This window comes from Microcaecilia unicolor, chromosome 7, assembly GCF_901765095.1.
Source record: "Microcaecilia unicolor chromosome 7, aMicUni1.1, whole genome shotgun sequence".
NCBI lineage: Eukaryota > Metazoa > Chordata > Amphibia > Gymnophiona > Siphonopidae > Microcaecilia > Microcaecilia unicolor.
Window position 1 is genome coordinate 256,390,428 of NC_044037.1, and position 18,449 is coordinate 256,408,876.

The following is an 18,449-nucleotide window of genomic DNA, read 5'->3' on the forward strand; positions in this document are numbered from 1 at the left end:
GAAAATGAGGATGTTATAATGCCTTTGTATCGCTCCATGGTGCAGCCACACCTTGAATACTGCGTGCAATTCTGGTCACCGCATCTCAAAAAAGGTATAGTGGAATTAAAAAAGGTACAGAGAAGGATGACGAAAATGATAAAGGGGATGGGATGACTTCCCTATGAGGAAAGGCTGAAACAGTTTGGGCTCTTCAGCTTGGAGAAAAGACAGCTGAGAGGAGATAAGATAGAGGTCTATAAAATAATGAGTGGAGTGGAGTGGAATGGGTAGACATGAATCGCTTGTTTACTTTTTCAAAAAATACTAGAACTAGGGGGACGCAATGAAGCTACAAAGTAGTAAATTTTAAAGGAATTAGAGAAAATATTTCTCCCCTTGTGTACTTTTTAGAATAGCACCTTATCACTAACATGCATAAATGCCAATTATTGGCTCCTCTGATGTACGTAAGTGCTATTATTCTATAAATTACATGCACACTTGGCACAGGGGTTAGATTTGAGGGTTAATTAGCCCGGTGCATTGTTATTGTTTCTATTGATCTTTCAGGCAAAGATGAAAATAGTAGTTCTATCATAAAAGCTCTGTAGGCCACTACACAGGTGTTGCAGAAAAGGAACTGAAAAAGGGCCCATGTTCAGTTTACTCAGATGATAGAGGCAATAGGATAAGTATATAAGGAGGGCAATTTCTCAGCAACAGGGTCACCATCTAACTTTAAATTGTTAAGAAATTTGTTTAAAAATGTGGATTTTTAGTAGCAGAAAACATTAGAGCCGCTGAGAGACTGAGCTGGGCCTGGAACAGGGACACCGCCGGACCCGGAGCAGGGCTGCTGCACTCCCCAGGATCGCCGCCGCCGCCCCCCGCCACAACTCCAAATACCTTAGTTGGCAGGGATCCCCAGGCCCTGCCAGCAGAAGAAGTCTTCCTCCACCGCTGTTCACTCCGCTGCATTGCTTTCCCTGCCCCTACAGCTGCTTTTTCTCTCAAGTCGCGGATGCTTGGTTTCAAAACTGAGTGTGCATGACCCGAGGGGAAAAGCAGCCACTTGGCAGGCAATGCGGCAGAGTGAAGAACAGCGCCATAGGAAGACTTCTTCTGCTGGCAGGGCTTGGGGACCCCCACCAGCCAAACCAGAGGCCTTGGCCTGAAGCCCTGTGTCTGCTCCTCCCCAGCCTCCAGGGGGGCCTGGAACCAGAGTTTTCTCTCTCCTGCTCTTGTCGGGACATGATCACCCAGATCCCATCAGGAACAGGAGAGAGAGAGAGAGACTCTGGCACCAGGCCCCCCTCCCTTAGAGGCCGGGTCTGGAGTATTTTGCCCCCCCCCCCCACACACACATAGTAACATAGTAACATAGTAGACGGCGGCAGAAAAAGACCTGCACGGTCCATCCAGTCTGCCCAACAAGATAACTCATATTTGCTGCTTTTTGTGTATACCCTACTTTGATTTGTACCTGTGCTCTTCAGGGCACAGACCGTATAAGTCTGCCCGCACTATCTCCGCCTCCCAACCACCAACCCCACCTCCCAACCACCGGCTCTGGCACAGGCACAGACCGTCTAAGTCTGCCCAGCACTATCCTCACCTCCCCAGCCCTGCCTCCCAACCCCGGCTCTGGCACAGACCGTACAAGTCTGTCCAGCACTATCCCCGCCTCCCAACCACCAGTCCCGCTTCCCACCACCGGCTCTGGCACAGACCGTATAAGTCTGGCCAGCCCTATCCCCGCCTCCCAACCACCAGCCCTGCCTCCCAATCTTGACTAAGCTCCTGAGGATCCATTCCTTTGGCAAAGGATTCCTTTATGCTTATCCCACGCATGTTTGAATTCCGTTACCGTTTTCATTTCCACCACCTCCCGCGGGAGGGCATTACAAGCATCCACTACTCTCTCCGTGAAAAAATACTTCCTGACATTTTTCTTGAGTCTGCCCCCTTCAATCTCATTTCATGTCCTCTCGTTCTACCATCTTCCCATCTCCGGAAAAGATTCGTTTGCGGATTAATACCTTTCAAATATTTGAACGTCTGTATCATATCACCCCTGTTTCTCCTTTCCTCCAGAGTATACATGTTTAGTTCAGCAAGTCTCTCCTCATACGTCTTGTAACGCAAATCCCATACCATTCTCATAGCTTTTCTTTGCACCGCTTCAATTCTTTTTACATCCTTAACAAGATACGGCCTCCAAAACTGAACACAATACTCCAGGTGGGGCCTCACCAATGACTTATACAGGGGCATCAACACCCCCTTTCTTCTGCTGGTCACACCTCTCTTTATACAGCCCAACAACCTTCTAGCTACTGCCACCGCCTTGTCACACTGTTTCGTCGCCTTCAAATCCTCAGATACTATCACCCCAAGATCCCTCTCTCCGCCCGTACCTATCAGACTCTCCCCGCCTAACACATACGTCTCCCGTGGATTTCTACTTCCTAAGTGCATCACTTTGCATTTCTTCGCATTGAATTTTAATTGCCAAACCTTAGACCATTCTTCTAGCTTCCGTATGTCCTTTTTCATGTTTTCCACTCCCTCCGGGGTGTCCACTCTGTTACAGATCTTAGTATCATCCGCAAATAGGCAAACTTTACCTTCTAACCCTTCGGCAATGTCACTCACTTACTCATGGAAGCCCTCGAAAACATGCAAGTATCACAGCCACTGTTCCCTTTAAGCTGAGGGGGAATCCACCTACAGTCCAACCAGTGAGGGGTGCTATTTCACTATCACAGTTTCAATAGTGTGAGACAGGCAAGTTCTGCAGGACTTCAGGGAACCTGCCTATCTCTAGCGATTGAAAAGACAGTATTGAAGCACCATCCCTCACTGGTAGCAATACAATTGGAGGACCCCTGCTCAGCTTAGAGGGAACAGTGATCATAGCTGAAAATTGAGATATAACTTTAAATAGATTCCTTATCTGTTTTTAGTTATGCCTTGCTTTATTTACAGTAGGTCCCATTTTTTTTTGTTATCAATGTGATTTTTCACAGATAGGATAGCACTACTAATCATTTCTATAGCATTACTAGATGTATGCAGTGCTGAACACATTATATGAGGTACTTTATCTGTTCCTAGAGAGCTCACAATCTATGTTTTTGTACCTGGGTCAATAGATGGTTAAATGATTTACCCAAAGTCACAAGAAGCTGCAGTAGAAATTGAACCCAGGTTGTCAAGATCAAAGCCTGCTGCACTAACTATTATGCTATTTCAGGAAACTTTGGCATTAAGGAGACAAGGAATGCACTACTGGAAGGGAGATCAAGCCATGCCAGAAGACAGAAAGGTGCAGTAGCCAACTTTAAGGTAGAGCAGGGGAACTAGATAGGAATGGTGAGACAGTGAATGCAGGGACACATGAAGGATCAAAAGAGAAAAAAGAACATGCACTCACTAATTCCTTAATTACACATACATGCACACACATGCCTCTAACCATTCACTTGCTCTCTTGCACACTGCACTCACACAGCTGCTTATCACATGATTTCTAGGGAGGCTTTGTAATGCATATGAGAAGGAGCTCAGAGCATTAGTCTCATTTGTTAAGCTGCTATGTGTGGTAGCATTCCCTCCTTCTGGCCTGAGCAAGATGGCGTTATATGAACACAGTGTTAAAGACCCTGCACACTGGCCTCCTGTAATGTGGGGGACCAGGGAAGCTACCTCTTTTGCCCATAGGTAAAAGCAGCCCACAATTAACATGTACACTGTTCAAATTAAAACAAGAAGGGAATTAAGAGGGAAATTTTCAATATGGGGGTAGATTCAGTAAATGGTGTATAAAAATTGGTGACAAAAAAACCTCCAAAAACGTTTAAACATTAAAGTTCAATGCAGTTTACAGAATAATGCTTAAGCGTTATTGTCAAGTGTAAATTTAGGTGAAACCATTTGCACCAACGAAAACTTGGTGTAAATGCCCACACCTACATTTACACACAGTGCACTATTATTCTGTAATTGCAAGTATAACTCAAAGCCATGCTACTATTCTGCCCTGAAACACCCATGACCGTCATCTTTCTGTGCCCCCTTTTTCAGGTGTTACATATGTAACACCCAATTACGTCTAATCAGTGCCAATATTTGCTTGATAAAATGTAAATTATAGGCATTAAATGGCTCATTAGCCTATTAAATTGCATGTGGAAATTGGGACTGTGCCTAAATTTGCACGCATAATTTTTGGTGACCTAAGTCCGATTTGGGATGCATTGTGAAAAACATCCAAACATCAAGTGACTAATAGAGCGATTTTTTAACAAAAAAAAATTCTTTTGTTTTGAAAATAACCATTTTCTAGATGTTTTTGTGCTCAGTGCATCTTTCTTTAGGTACCATTTTTTTTTTTATGTCCTAGGGAAAATGCACAAAAAGAAGCCATTGGGGTGTATAGGGGCCAACATTTTTAGTAGACTGGCCAAACAGACATTCCAGCAGAACAGAGCAGTGGGGCATCCTAGGGAGCACTGCAGTGCACTTCACATAAAAGATCCCAGGTATAACTTTCACCAAAACCCCCTTATATTGTACAGGGGCGTTATGGTGAAAGAACAGAAAAAAACAAACAAAAAAACCCAACTGTATCTCACTGTGTACCAGTACAATAGCCTTCAAGCCTGCAGGTTTCACATATATGTAGGTACAGCAGGTATTTAGTGGTTTTTGGAGGGCTCACACTTACAACAAGTGTACCAGTTAGATTAGGATATGGCCCTGGATCCCCTTTTCTACTGTGCACTGCACTGATCACTAGTCTACTCCTTGGACCAGCTTGCTGCTCTAATAAGGAATGGCTATCATATCTGAAGCTGTTATAGAGCCTGGTATGTATTGTCACTGTCACATCTTTGGGGAATGGGAGGGAGTCAGTGACCACTGAGAGAATAACGGAGGGTCATGCCTTAATTATCCAGTGTTCATTTGGTCATTTAGGGCACCTTTTTGTAACTTAGTTGTGCTTAAAACAGGTCTAGACAAAAACCCATCTTAGTTTTTGCTGCAGACATTTTGATTTTGTTCCATTATGGCAGAAAAACGTCTTAACTTTTGGGAATACTCAAGTCCCGTCCAAAATATGCCCCTTTAAAGTTTGGAAGAACTACGGAGAAAAACATCTAAAATCAGAGTTTTGAAAATCGCAACATAGAAGTTTTGGAAAGAAAAATGTCTTTCTGCTGCTTTATGACATTTTTCTCTTTTGAAAATGAGCACCTAAGGCACCTTTGTGAATCAGTCTCCATGGGTGAAATGGTATATGAGGATAATATGGATTATAACATATTGTAAAGCAATGCATGTAAGCCTATTTATTAATCTGCATTAAGATTTTGCACCCAATCTGTATTAATAACAAAGCTTAACCCACAGTAAGTGCAAACCCTCCTCAGTATAGCTGGGAGGCATTTCCGGCACTTTTGAGGGAAGGCAGTCATGAAATTAACATAGAGCAATGATTGCTACTGTACTTTAACTGTACAGCTAAGTACATTTAAGTTTTCTATCTTCCATGTTAGCAGTTAATATGCATTAATGATAACTGTGCTAACGGCAAGGTATGGTCCCCAATCATTTCCTGCCTATCCTATGCCTTCTACTTGGAGAATTCTATAAATACGGCCTAAGGTTAGGCACCAAAAACTGGGCACCTTGCTAGTATTCCAGATTGGCAGAGTTGCATGCCAAATCTCTTATAGAACACTAGTATAAGTCCACAGTTATGCACTAAACTTTAGGCATGACCATTTATGCCATAGCTATGGCTGGCATAAATACTGGCACTGAAAACCAGCAGTTGGGTGTGTAAATGCAACTATTCTATAATATTCGCACAGGAATAGTCAGAATGCCCCTGACCTACCCATGCTCCTCCCACATTAATGTCCTCTTTGCAGTTGTGTGTGACAGAACGTAGGCGCTCTATTTACAGAATAGGGGTATGTCAGTTACCTATGCAACTACTAATTAGTGCCAATTATTGTTAATACAAATTTTTGTGCCAATTAGCTAAATATGTTGCACATATAACTGACTTTATACTTGTGTGTGCATTGCTGCATCCAACTTTAGGCACTGTTTATAGAATTTAGGGGTTAACAAAACAGCTAACACACATGGCACATACTGTTAGCACACGTTAAATGCCATGTTAAACAATTTAGTATATCAGCCCCATAATGTATTAATAATAAGAATAACACAAGGACATTAGAATTGCCATACCAGGACAGACCAATGGTCCATCAAACCCAGAATAATGTTTCCAACAGTGACAAATTCAGGTCACAAGTATCTGGCATGATCTTAAAAGTAGGTATTTAACATGTTGCTTGCTCCCAGGGATAAGCAATGGATTTCCCCAAGTCTACATTAATAATAGTTTATGGAGTTTTCCATCAGGAACCTGTCCAAGCCATTTTTTAAAATCAAACCCAGTAAGCTAACTGATTTTACCACATCCCTAGCAATGAATGTCAGAGCATAATAATATATTGAGTAAAAAATATTTTCTAAAAAATGTTTAACATGTATTACGTGGAGGGGCATAATTGAACGCGAACGCCCATCTCCATGGGCGTCTATCTCCGAGAACGGGTACGTGAAGGGGTGGGACAAACCGTATTTTCGAAAAAAAATGTGCGTCCATCTTTTTTCTGATAATATGGTTTGTGCCAGCCAAATGCATCAGATTTGTGCGGATTTGAGCTGGGCAGTATCGTTTTTCAGCGATAATGGAAACCAAAGGCGCTCAGCTCAAAAACGAACAAATCCAAGGCTTTGGGCCATGGGAGGGGCCAGGATTCGTAGTGCACTGGTCCCCCTCACATGCCAGGACACCAACCGGGCACCCTAGGGGGCACTTGTAACAATTAAAAAAAAAAGTTAACTACCTCTGAAGTCCATAGCTCCCTTTCCTTGGGTGCTGAGCCCCCCAAATCCCCCCCCCAAAACCCACTGCCCACAACTCTACACCATTACCATAGCACTTATGGCTGAAGGGGGGCACCTAGATGTGGGTACAGTGGGTTTTGGGGGCAGTTTGGAGCGCTCCCATTTACCACCACAAGTGTGACAGGTGGGGGTGGGATGGGCCTGGGTCCACCTGGCTGAAGTCCACTGCACCCACTAACAACTGCTCCAGGGACCTGCATACTGCTGTGATGGAGCTGGGTATGACATTTGAGGCTGGCATACAGGCTGAAAAAAAAGGTTTTAAAGTTTTTTTATTTGGGTGGAAGGGGGTTAGTGACCACTGAGGAAGTTAGGGGTGGTCATCCCCGATTCCCTCCGGTAGTCATCTGGTCATTTAGGGCACTTTTTTGGGACTTGTTCGTGAAAAAGGGTCCAAAAAAAGTGACCCAAGTTCGCGCTAAAAATACCTTTCTTTTTTCAATTATCGGCCAAGGACGCCCATCTCTCCTTGGCTGATAAACACACCCCAGTCCTGCCTTCACCACGCCTCCGACACGCCCCGTCAACTTTGGCTGTTTCCGCGACAGATTGCAGTTGAAGACGCCCAAAATCAACTTTTGATTATATCGATTTGGACGCCCACGGGAGAAAGACGCCCATCTCCTGATTTGGGTCGAAATATGGGCGTCTTTCTCTTTCGAAAATAAGGCGGTTAGTAACTTCATGGTGTGTCTTCTAGTCTAGGCCTCTTTGAAAGAGCAAACAACTCATTCGTGTTAACCCAGTTCACTCAACTCATGATTTTTAAAGATCTCTATCGTATCTCCTTTCAGCTGTCTCTTTTCTAAGTTGAAGATCCCTAACCTCCATAAGCTTTCCTCTTAGAGGGTGTCATTCCATCCCCTTTACTATTTGGTTGCCTTTCTTTATACCCTTTTGAACTCTGCTATATCTTTTTAAAGATGTGATGACTAAACTTATACACAATACTCAAGGGGGCCTTTTTACTAAGCTGTGTTATGTGCTAACGTGCACCTCATGCATCAAAATCGCCTAACGCAGGGTGCGCTAAAGTGTTCTACAGTAGTTTTGTCATCTCTGGGGTCCTTTTACCAAGCTGTGAGAAAAAGGGCCTTGCACTAGTAGTGGGGGCTGTTTTTTCCATGCACCAGGGTCCTTTTTACCGCAGTGGGTAACAAAGCCCCCAGCACACATGGCCATACGGTAAGAGAACTCTTCTGCATGGCCATGCGGCAGGTAGCCCTTACCACCACCCATTCAGGTGGCGATAAGGGCTCCGGTGCTAACCCAGTGGTAACCGGTCATTGATTACCACCGGGTTATCACCGTGCAAGCCATTTCCAGGGGTTTTCTTTTTCCCCCCAGAAATGGCATGTATTTGGGGCGGGACTACTGCCGGCAGCTGTGTGGAAGAGCGAATGGTAAGCCCAAGTTGGGCTTACCGCTGTTCTGTAAAAAGGCCCCTCTCTGCATTAAGCATGCAATATTTTATTTATTTGGAGGGAGTATGTTGGGGTGGAGAATGGGCATGGAAGTGCTAACTAACTTGCACACTGACATTACTGCCATGCTAACTGGTTAGCATGGCAGTAATGTCAGTGTCATTGGAGCCTTTAGTACCTCCTGTATCATGGGAGCCTTTAGTACCTCCTAAATAGGTCAGAAATAAATAGGAAAAAAGCCTATTTGACAGCCATGCAAAAAAATAGGCTTAGAGTGCAGGAAAGGCCTGCATGATGTGCTAACCCCATTTCTTAGCCCAGCTTAGTAAAAGTTCCTCAAGGTGCGGCCAAATCATGGAATAATGCAGAAGCATTATGATAATCTTTTCAAAATGTTTACCTACATTTTGCAGATACACAAGCTTTCATTGCCATTTATTCTCAACTTAGTGTATGGTTAGATTTATTAACCAAATTTGATTGGTACACAAATTATTTAAAGTCCTAAATTTGATTGATTCACACCCTATGTAATAAGAATGCAATGTCACATTATTCTATTTGAACTGGGATTAGTTACTGTGATGAACAAGTAATAAAGTAGTACTTCCTACCTTTTTAAACTAATAAATTTGTAGAGTTCATTTATGCGAAAAAGAAAAACAAATCACTGTTTTTCTCATAAATATTTCTTTAGGGAAGAGAGAAATTAGCTTTTCCTTTTTTCATACAGGCAGGTTTTTTGTTTGTTTGTTTGTTTAATTTGACTGTAATGTGTGTGCTAGTTCATTGTACCTCTGGCAGTTTAGATTAAAATGGTCAAATATCTTCAATTTTTGTAGCTCGGTTTGCAGCTGACAAGCAAGATTTTCAATACTCATTCAAAATTAATTGCATTCTGTGTATAGTAATCAGCTGTAGAAAGGCATTGCAAGTCCTGGAATAATCCATCTGCATTCAGCACAACATTTGTCAGGTAATTTTCATTTTAACCTGTGATCATATATTTTTCCATTAGAAAATGATAATTTACGAGGCACCTTGTAGAATTTCCAAACTACAGAGAGTCAAAGAACGAATACAAGGGATGACATTGCAATTAGTCAATGGAAACTGAAGATTCTTAAACCCAGGCATTTCCAGGTCAGGGAAGTTCATTGCCAGATAACATACATCTTTTCCCACAGGGGGCTAAATTGATAGGTTTCTTGTGATTACCAAAAATTGAGTTTCTCACATAGAGGGAGTCTGTTTACATTTGAGATACAAATAGAGCAGAATTTTAGAAGGGATGTTCAAGTCCGTATGTCTATTATATTTTGGAACAGGATCTGCCCACATATAGCCTGTTCTATAATACATGAGAAATGGAGACAAGGGGCATGGTCATCTTTGTGGTGATATAGGAATGTCCATATTATAAAATGTTCACTAGTTAGATATGCTCCTATGGAATGGCAAGCAAAATAATTATATATAATCTAATACATTCCAAAGTGTATAGGGCATTACAATATTTATCTGTTAAAAATTCGAGACCTTTATACCAATGGCAATCAAAGATTATGAGGATCCAAGCCTCTGATAATGCCAACTCTTTGTAATCATAGGTCCTTTTACTAAATGTGTCAATTTTTAAATGCACTACAAAAAATATGTGCCAGGTGATTCAGTTTTCTGGGGATTAATTGGAATAATTAATTAATTAATTAATTGGAATAATTAATTAATTAATTAATTGGAATAATTAATTAATTAATTAATTAATTGGAATAATTAATTAAGGCACAGGCAGCTCCTTGTGACTCTGGGCAAGTCACTTAACCCTCCATTGCCCCATGTAAGCCGCATTGAGCCTGCCATGAGTGGGAAAGCGCGGGGTACAAACATAACAAAAAGTAAATAAATAAATAAATAAAAGCTAAGTAATGTTTTTTTTTCATGCACAGATATTTATTTGTAGTGCATTTAAAAACTGACACATTTAGCAAAATATCTATGATTACAAAAGTTGCCGTTATCAGAGGCTTGAATTATCATAATCTCTGATTGACATTGGCATGAACGCCCCCCTCCCCCCAATTTTTTAAAAAGATAAATACCGTTGCAATACCCTATGCACTTTGGAATGTATTAGTTTATATAGACATATTATAAAATGCCCTCACAGACCTCTGTGTAGTGGAACAGCCCAGTGGAGGAGTAGCTCAGTAGAGTAGCTGTCTGGAACCAGAGTGATTTGGAGGTCACACCTTCAAATCCCACTGTAGTTGTTGGTAATTTTTTTAATTTTAAAACTGTGAACCCTCTGGGACAGAAAAATACCTACTGAGACTTCCCTTACTCCCTCCAGTGGAGAACTGCTCAGTTGGAACAGCTTTCTGTAACCTGGATGTGTTTATGTTTAAATTAATGGAACGACAATTATTAATAGGACAGAATGCAATCATATCCAATGTACCATTCTTCAAGTACCAGATCTAAATACAGACATCCGTCTTTTTGTACATGGACATCCCTTCTTCTGCAATAGGATTTGGACATCCATCTTTTTGCCGATCCCTAGTCCCACCAAAAACATACCCAGGCCATGCCCCCTTGCCATATGGATGTACTGCAGTTTTAGATGTCCATATCCTGGTTTTATAAAATTGTGATTTGGATGTACATGCAATATGGACATTTAAATGCCAGTATTCAGACATCCAAAATAGAAATAGAGCGTCTAAAATAACATCCTCATTCTGCCAATACTGGATCCTAGGTAGGAATTCTTAGTCTTGCTTGGCCTCCTTAATTCAGGTTCTCATTAGAACCTGGTGAAAATGACTGCCAAATTTGTGTGGACACTGTAACTTTTATAGATTTCCAAGAATTCTGGATGATGATGCATAGAAATACGAATTAATGAAAGATGTGCAGGTGATAACTTTTAATTGGAATATTTATGAATTCCATCTGGGACCTATTTAATAAATTGTGTTAGCTGTCAAGGAGATGGTTGGTAAATTGTAGAAAAAAAATCACATTTTACTGCAGCTTAATTTACCAGGGATTCACTAACCTGTGGTAATTCAGCACTGCAAGATTGTAACTCTTGTGTTATATGAATAACGCAACTTAAAATGAAACATGAAAGCACTATTATTCTGCTCCGCCAGGGCATCAGGCCGCCACGGTATGGCTCAATACTCCTGGGAAGCCTTCTTAAAGAAGCTTATCTATCAGCAATAGAAGCATGGACCCCCTTCCTCCTACTTCTTCTCTTCCCCAGCAAAGACCCCCCAAAAAATATTCCTCATCTCCACTGAACAGACCCCTCAACCCTGCAAAAGCACTATCAAGACTGATAGTCTCTAGACCCTTTGAGCTCCCAGTCAATTTCCCCCACATCCAAAGACCCCTAACCCCATAGGCACCCTTGGACCTATCTTACCAATCCCCGGTGTCTAATGGAACAGTGTTGGTGTGATCTCCAGTCAGTCCTACCTGTCTGGCTCCATATACAAAATGGTACCTCTCAACATCTAGCAGTAATCTAATGCCTTTATATGACAGCTTGACCTTTAGTGGTAGTACCATGAGATTATTGCTACAGGACAAGAGATCAACCGATGTTATAAGACTGTATATTCTTTTTATTGAATGCATTAAAAAACACTATAGTGATTCTAAAACATGGAGGAAAAAACTTCAGCCTTGCCTGTGCCTTTACTGTCATTTAGGCTACTGGCTTTCTACCATCATTAGCCTAAAACACCTCCACCTTCCTTTTTATATATATTTTTACTTTATTGTATTTTTCTTCTTTTTTTTCTTAGTTTAAAGTTTCCAAATTAATCCAAAATTGTTTACGTAGCATTTTAACTCAAGAAAAGGTGACATAATATTTTAGGGCCCTGTTTACTAAAGTGCGCTAGCATTTTTAGCTCATGCTAATGCTAGAGACACACACATATGTCTCTAGCTTTAGCGTGTGCTAAATATGCTAGTGTGCCTATAGAGTGGCTTAGTAAATAGGGCCCTTAGCTTGCTTCAACAGTGCTCTACTGAGTTTCTCCGTTTCACATTTCCGCTTCTTCAGGAGCCGCCGTTTGTGCCAATATCGCTAAGTCACCAAACTCTAAAAATCAAAATGTGAGCAACCATTCATTCAGTGACTTTACTTATAAATTGCCCTCAAGCAAATTTATACAGTCATAGAGCTTACCTTAATTGACGTCACCACTACTTATCGCTATAGATGTTTAAAAATGGTGCCACCATCATAATTGTTCTACCAATAGGCAACAACTTCCGGTTTGTACTTTATTGATCCCTATTTTTATATTTTAAGATGATACTACAATATCTTAAAGTTAACCAAAGATTCTTAAAACTGTTTAAAAATGCTTAATATAATTCAAAAAACAACTTTCCAATCAATGTTTATGTGAAGTCCTGATGGCTGTATTGTATTTAATCTATGTATATATTTTTGTTCTCACTGTAATAAAAGTTTTCCCCTGTCTCCCCCTCCTTTTTTATTTTCCACTATCTAATCTATGATGAAACACTCTAAAATGCTCAAATGTAAGGGATAACCTTGAACAATGTGCTACCACTGGAGTTTCTTGTTTTGCATGCAATATAGAAAACATATATGGTTCCTAAAGTACACAAAATTTGAAAGAACCTCCTGGATGCCCAATTGATGCTCACAGAAATCATTGTTAGAACCATTGCCTAACTACATTGATTACTTTTTGAAATCTTTGGTAATCAAAGTGAGTCTTATTTAAAAGATACAACACGTTTCTTGAATATTCTACGAGATAGTACTACTACTACTACTACTACTACTATTTAGCATTTCTATAGCGCTACAAGGCATACGCAGCGCTGCACAAACATAGAAGAAAGACAGTCCCTGCTCAAAGAGCATACAATCTAATAGACAAAAAATAAATAAAGTAAGCAAATCAAATCAATTAATGTGATCGGGAAGGAAGAGAGGAGGGTAGGTGGAGGCGAGTGGTTACGAGTCAAAAGCAATGTTAAAGAGGTGGGCTTTCAGTCTAGATTTAAAGGTGGCCAAGGATGGGGCAAGACGTAGGGGCTCAGGAAGTTTATTCCAGGCGAAGGGTGCAGCGAGACAGAAGACGCGAAGTCTGGAGTTGGCAGTAGTGGAGAAGGGAACAGATAAGAAGGATTTATCCATGGAGCGGAGTGCACGGGAAGGGGTGTAGGGAAGGACGAGTGTGGAGAGATACTGGGGAGCAGCAGAGTGAATACATTTATAGGTTAGTAGAAGAAGTTTGAACAGGATGCGAAAACGGATAGGGAGCCAGTGAAGGGTCTTGAGGAGAGGGGAAGTTTTCCATGTGTGATGGTCACCGTGGATATTCCTTCTTTATATACCTCTTTACCACAAGAAAAATATTTGGATATATTATACTGGGCTTTAGAACAGAAAGAAAGACCACAACAAGCTTTCTCATCAAACTGGCGAGAATAGCATTACAAGAAAACGTTTTTGTCTTTCATGGTCAGCTATATGTACAAAAGAAGGGACTGGTGATGGGGGCCACTTTTGCTCCATTAGTAGCATGTTTATATATGCTGCATTTTGAGACAACCTGGTTATCATCACATGATTAGAATAAGTACATGCACACATGGTATCCTTACATAGCCGATGTGTTCTTCCTGTGGAAAGGTGATCTTCAACAACTACAGAATTTTTTTTGCATGGATTAACTCCAGGGATGACAACATAAAATTTACTATACATTTCTCTCAATCTAGTATTCATTTTTTAGATGATAATATAGAACAAACATTAGACAGAGGTTTTAAAGCCAACAGATAGGAACACTTTACTACAATTCAAGAGTAGCCACCCTAGAGCATTAAAACAAAGTCTTCCATTTTCTCAATTCCTGTGCTTCAGATGAATTTGAACTAAATAGTACTTGTAGAGGGAGAGATACCTGAATTCATAAAACTGTACAAAATATAAATAGAGGGTTCTCTTTTGCAACTTGCGCACGCACAGACATTAGAGGAGGAAAAGCCTCGAGAAACTCCTAGACTTATTCAACAGTCTTACAGAAAGAGGACTTCATCATCATCGGCAAAAACCTCCTTAGTTTATTAGAACAGCCCATGGATCTTTCTAGCAGAATTTAGCTTTGGCTGTCAGGTGTCTACTGTTCTCAAAAATCAAAACAGCCCAGTAATCAATAAAGTAAAACTTAGCTTTGGCTGTCAGATCTCTACTCTTCTCGGGATCTCTTCAACCGACCGCGGTCAACGGTGGCCAGCGTTTCGATTAACTGCTTCAGGATCACAGGCCAGAAGAATCTGTGGAGGAGAGAGATATTTAAATGTTCTTTCATAAATAGTGTTAATATTTAGCTATTCATTAGTGCTGTGCTTACTTCTTTTCCATTCAAGCAAGCCGACAGAGGCTACAGAGACAACTCACCAAGAAAAAGGCGGCCCCTTATAAAGCTTTCCATGACGTCACACACTGTTGCTTAAACTAGGCAATCACAATCTCTTAGGGGATTTAACAGAGTTGGATCTCATAACAATGGTCACACTTGAACCCACAGAAACATACTATAAAAAATGGATCCATTCGACTTTAGAATTAAGACCATCAGGGATTAGGGTTCCTAGTCTAAAAAGCCACTTCTGTTCCTTTTGCAAAAGGATCTGACGTTTATCCTCTCCTCTTCTACTGGTAGCACCAATCTGTTATAGAACAAAACATCGTAAGGTACCAAAATTGTGTTTAAGACTGGCACAATGGAGAGCTAAAGAGGAAGTGCTCTTCTGAGTTTTAATTGCGCTCTTATGTTCCACCAGTCAAATGTAAAGTGCACGTGAGGTCTGTCCTTTATATAGTTTCCTACACCAGCAAACAATGCAATATACTACATGATCGGACCTGTAGGAGGTGTTGACATATAACGTAAACTCGTTTCCCATAGATGGATCTCTAAAGACCTTAATTTCTAACATAAGATCACATATCCTGCACTGGTTGCATCTCTTATGGCCTTCAAACATCTGGGGGCTGTGATGTTCCTCAGGGAGAACAGAAGGACATAACACTTCTTTCAGGTTGTTTTCTCTGCTCTAGGCAAAACATACTCTAGATTGGGAGAAAATGGGGAGTGTCTGTAAAATATTTCAGTGATCGTACCTAGCAAGATCCCAGAACAGTAAAACAGATTTTATGCTGCTTTTACTAGAATATGTAGTGGATTTTCCCAAGTCCATCTTAATAATGGCTTATGGCTTATTTGCTCCTCAACTCATTGGACCCTAATATTGAGGTAGAGCATTTTCATTTGAACATATATGCGGAGGAGCAAATACTGATGCTGCATATAGCTTCCATAACCCCTGTTGAGCAAATGTTGCCGCTGAATATTGCTCCCACAACTTCTGTGACCCCTGACACAGGTGCTGTGCGCCGAAACATGGCCCGTATCGGGTCATTTTTGAAGATTGTTCTCCAAAGGTGTAAGAAACTTTGTCCCTATTTTGAAGGCTCATGGTGCTGCCTTTTGCTGTTTGGACTTGATGTTGTCTAAGTAGGCAGCTGCATAACTGCCATGCAGTTTAATTAGGCTGTCCACAAGACATTAGAATGTAGCTGGAGCTCCATGAAGGCCAAACGGTAACACCGTGAACTGAGAAAAAAAACTGGAGTTTTGAAAAGACTGTCTTCTCCTTGACAGCAGAGGTGAGTACCTGCCAAAATCCCTTGGTCGGGTCCAAGATCAAAATGAATCGGGCCCATCACAGCCACTCAATAAGTTCATCCACTCTTGGCATTAGATAGGCCTCTAGTTTAGAGACAGCATTCACCTTCTGAAAATCAAAACAAAACCAGATGCTCCCATCCGGTTTCAGTACCAGCACAAAGGAGATGACCAATTACTGGTTGACTCCTCAATTACATATTTAGTGAAGAAATATTTTCTCCGATTCGTTTCAAATTTACTACTTTGTAGCTTCATTGCGTGCCCCCTAGTCCTAGTAATTTTGGAAAGAGTAAACAAGCGATTCACGTCTACCCATATCACTCCACTCATTATTTTATAGACCTCTAAGCTGAAGAGCCCTAGCCACTTTAGCCTTTCCTCATAGGGAAGATGTCCCATCCCCTTTATCATTTTCATCGCCTTCTCTGTACCTTTTCTAATTCCGCTATATCTTTTTTGAGATGTGGTGACCAGAATTAAACACAGTATTTGAGGTGCAGTCACACCATGGAGCGATAGAAAGGCATTATAAAGTCCTCATTTTTGTTTTCCATTCCTTTCCTAATAATACCTAACATTCTGTTTGCTGTCTTAGCTGCCACCACACACCGAGGGTTTCAACATATCATCGATGACGCCTAGATCCCTTTCCTGGTCGGTCAATTTCCATAGTGTTTTGAAGCTTTTTGATACTTGGTTTTTGATAGACACCCCTTCTGTCTCACTTCCTCCCTGGGCGGGACTAGTTGTTTTAAGATGACTCAGACTGCTTGAGGTTCTATGAAGGGTGAGGAGCAGTGTTTTATAAACCCTCTCACAAGCACTTATTCTAAAGTGTATAAGATTTCCATTTAATGAGGGTCATTTTATAAACCACATTTGCATGTAAAATGCAGTTACACATATTGTATATGTGTGCATTTACAACTGCTCTAGAACAGGTGCAATATCTTTGCTTTAAATGTGGATGTGATTCTGTGCTAGCAAGATATAAACATATGTAGATACCTATGTGTTTTTAAAATAAATTAGCCTATAACTACTTATTAATATAGGCATCCTATTTTAGAATTACCCTCAATGCATATTAACAACCAAGGTGAATTAATTTCAAAACCTCTGCAGGGGGATTCCTGGCACTTAGGAGAAGGTAACTATTTAGTTAGCACAGGATAGCAGTCACTATTACATATAAATGGCATGGAGGGGCATTTTTGAAAGAAATGTCTAAGTTGGAATTTGGACGACTTTGTAAAACGTCCAAATTCGGAGGCGGGGAAAATGTCATTTTTGAAAAAAGATGGATGTCCGTCTTTGTTTTTGAAAATACCATGGATGTCCTTGAATTTGGACATCTTTGATTTTCGGTGATTTTCGAACGCAAAGACGTCCAAGTCTAAAACGTCCAAAGCCAAGCCATTTAGACTTGGGAGGAGCCAGAATTTGTAGTACACTGGTCCCCCTGACATGCCAGGACAGCAATAGGGCACCCTAGGGGGCACTGCAAGTGGACTTCATACAATGCTCCCAGGTACACAGCTCCCTTACCTTGTGTGTTGAGCCCCCAAACCCACTACCCCAACTGTACACCACTACCATAGCCCTTAAGGCTGAAGGGGGCACCTATATGTTGGTACAGAGAGTTTCTGGTGGGTTTTGGAGGACTCGCTGTTTCCTCCAGAAATGTAACAGGTAGGGGGGGTATGGACCTGGGTCCACTTGTCTGAAGTGCACTGCACCTACTACTAAACTACTCCAGGGACCTGCATGCGCTGTCATGGACCTGAATATGACATCTGAGACTGGCATAGAGGCTGGCAAGTAATATTTTTAATTATGTTTTTTGAGGGTGGGAGGGAGTTAGTGACCACTAGGGGAGTAGCAGAAGGTCATTCCCGATTCACTCCAGTGGTCAGCTGGACATTTGGGGCACCTTTTTGTGCCTTATTCGTAATAAAAACAGGTCCAGGTGAAAACGTCCAAGTTTTAGTCACGGATGTCTTTGCTTTTTTTCCATTATGGCTCAAAGATGTCCAAGTCTTAGGAACGCCCAAGTCCCACCTCAAATACACCTCCGATACGCCGCCTTGAGATTTGGATGTCCTTGAGATGGACTTCTGACAAAGACGTCCAAAATCGGGTTTTGATTATACCGATTTGGACGTTTCTATGTGAAGGATGTCCAAGTGCCGATTTATGTCACTTTGTACGTCCATGTCTTTCGAAAATTAGCCTGATGATTCACTGGAACTCTGTAGATGTAGGTAACTGTTCTATGTTAATG